At 40.9% G+C, this 3184-nt stretch overlaps 1 pseudogene; it reads left to right on the forward strand.

Moving 5' to 3' along the window:
• Positions 1-1930, forward strand: part of LOC102836632 — a 9350-nt pseudogene extending 7420 nt beyond the window's left edge.
• The last annotated feature ends 1254 nt before the right edge of the window (positions 1931-3184 follow it).

Genomic DNA, 3184 nt, shown 5'->3' on the forward strand with positions numbered 1-3184 from the left:
GAGATGGATTGGCCAAGTGGCAGCATCGATGGACTCAAGCATCCAACAATAGTGAGGTTGGCCCAGGATTGAGCAGTGTTTTGTTCTGCTGTGCATAAGGTCACTATGAGTCGGTACCGACTCGATGGCACCTAACAACAACAAAATTTCAGAATCCAAGAGTTTCAGTGCCCAAGGGTATTTAGACTGATTGATGTTCTTTTCTCCTATCTGACCTCATGGGGCCAGAGTTGGTACTAGAGCCAACCAGCCATGGTCTCATTTCCCCTCTGTCACTTTAAGGACCCCTCAGAGTTGCATGAGACCAGAGGGACCTCATCCATATCCTCTATTTATTAATAAAATTTATTTTGTATGTGTGTATGTTGTTGTAGAGAATAAACATAGCATAACAAGTATCCATTCAACAGTTTCTACATGTACCATATCATGATGTTGATTACAGCCTTTGATTGTGCAGCCATTCTCATCCTCCTTTTCTCAGTTGTTCCTCTCCATTATCATAAACTCACTGTTCCTTAAGGTTTCTATCGAATCCTTGAAGTTACTGTTGTCCATTGGATCCTATATAGACAGACCTTAAAATAGCACAATACTCAAAGCAGACATTCTTTACTTAGTTTTCAGAAAACTTCAGGGGAATTAAAGATTATCTCAGGGCAGTGGTTTCAAGGGTTCATCCAACATCTATAGCTCCAGAAAATCTGGTTCCATGAGAATTGAGAATTCTATTCTGCATTTTTCTTTCCCCTTTTGATCAGGTTTCTTTTATAGAAACTTTGATCAAATTGTTCAATAATGATAGATGGGTACCATCCAGTTCTTCTGGTCTCATGGCAAAAGAGGTCATTGTTCAGAGAGACAATTAACCACACATTCCATTTCTTCCTCCTATTCCTGAATCCCTCCTCTATTGCTCCAGGTGAGTAAGAGGCTAATTTTTGTGTCTTGCTTGGCTGTTTGCAAGCTGCTAAGAACTCAGGCACTCCCCAGCAAACTAGGAGGTAGAACAAAAGCTCTAAACACGTTTTAGGTCTATCAACTAAAATGTCCCATGAAACCATGCCTTTAAATCTTCAAAACAAGAAACCAAATCCCAAGAGGCTTGTATATAGACAGTCTCAGCAGCTATTCTTTTTTTCAGTCATTGTTTTATATCCATATGTATATATATATGCTCCTGGTGTGCCACTATAGTGTAAGCACTCGACCAAAAGGTTGGCTTGAACCACAAGGTCAGCGGTTCAAACACACCAGCTGCTCCTCTGAAACCCTATACAGGGTTGCTATGAGTCAGAACCGACTTGACGGCACTTAACAACACATGTGTGTGTGTTGTATCACACAACTTTAGCCAATTCAACTTTTTAGAAGTATGCAATTTATTGATTTGTTGTTGTTGTTGAGTACTGTGGAGTTGATTCTGACTCATAGTGACCCTGAACAGAGTTTCCGAGGCTGTAAATCTTTACGGGAGCAGAATGCCTTCTCTTTCTCTTGTGGAACTGCTGGTAGTTTCAAACTGCTGATCTTGATGTTGGCACCCCGACTTGTAACCACTATGCTACCAGAGTTCCTTATTGATAGCAACTACAATAAGCTGTGCAACACTGCCCTCAATCAATGTGATTTTTCAGTCACCATAGCAGAAACTCAGTACTCCATAAGCAATCAACTCCCCTTTTTCCTGTGCCTCTGGTCCCTAGAAACCAATCCATATCCTCTTAATGGGTTGTTTTCCCTGTTTCAGTATAAGGAAACATTGGTGAAGACTTTCACGAAGCAAGTCTTGTCTCACTTCTCCCCTGGGAGCACTATACAGCTGCAGCCTGTTGTGGATAAAGTCTTCCCTATGGCTGATATCCAAAAGGCCCACTCTTGCATGGAGGCCAACCAGAATGTGGGCACAATAATCCTGGAGATGCCCTGACTCAAGTTTGGTGTGGCTAATGAGAGACACTGGCCCTGTAGTAAGAGGAATTTTGGGAGACATGGTCAAGGATATGGGAATATTAAAAGGCCTAAGGCTGAGCTGAGATGGGCCAGGAAGTGGACTACAGAAAACTGGGGTCAGGCTGTCTCACAACATTGTTTAGAGAATTAACTGAATATAGGCACTTTGAATCTATAAAATACTTTGTAATGGGTAAAGTACTTTGTAAAATGTTCCTATGTTGTTAAGTATCGTGGAGCCGGTTCCGACTCATAGTGACCCACCCTGCACAGGGTTTCCAAGGTTTTCCGGGAGCAGAAAGCCTCATATTTCTCCCACAGAACTGCTGGGAGTTTCAAACTGCCAACCTTGAGGTTAGCAGCCCGATTCGTAACCACTATGCTACCAGAGCTCCTTAAAATGTTCATATACTATAAAGCAAATATTCTATGACAGACATGTTTTTGTTTCTGTTTTTCTTTTCATATTTTTTAGAGCTACATTCTAGACCTGTTAGGCTACAGATTCAAGGGGAGAAACTAAATTCATTTCATCTGAGATTTCAGGCAAGTTTTAAAGATCAGACAACAGAACCCAAGCCAAAAGCTCCAGATACACATATCAAGTTGTTTTCACTCAGAGATCTCCAAGGTACTTCTATTTTAGCATGCTCAAAATTGAACACATAGTAGTATCACCAACACCTACTTCTCTTTTTGTCTCCATGAATAGCATCATTGGTCATCTAGATGCATAATCCAGAAACCTAGGAGTCATTCTTGATAACTGCCCTCTCTCTCATCTTCATATCTAACACTTCACCAAGTAGCCCATTTTATTATCTAAGTATCTTTCACCCTTTTGCTTTCTTTGCATTTCAGTTCCATCTCCCCTAATCCAAGCTATCATTATCTTTCATCTGAGCTACAATATTTTCTAATTGATTTCCTTACGTCTACTGTTTATGTTTCCTAGAGCTGCTATAACAAAGTAGGTGACTTTCAAAACCAAAAATGTATTATTTTAGAGTCTAGAAATCCAAATCAAGGTTTGAGCTCCAGAGGAGAACCCTTCCTTGTTGGTAGGTGTTCCTTGGCATCCCTTGGCTTGTAGACAGTTCCTCACTTGGTCTCTTTCCCTGTGCGTATGTGTGTGTTTGTGTTTCTTTTTGATAAGACATCACTCAGATTGGTTTAGGTTTTGGACCTACCCTACTCCAGTATGGAGTCCCTGAGTGGTGCAGATTATTAA

Source organism: Chrysochloris asiatica, unplaced genomic scaffold (assembly GCF_000296735.1).
Source record: "Chrysochloris asiatica unplaced genomic scaffold, ChrAsi1.0 scaffold00016, whole genome shotgun sequence".
In the NCBI taxonomy this organism is placed as follows: Eukaryota; Metazoa; Chordata; class Mammalia; order Afrosoricida; family Chrysochloridae; genus Chrysochloris; species Chrysochloris asiatica.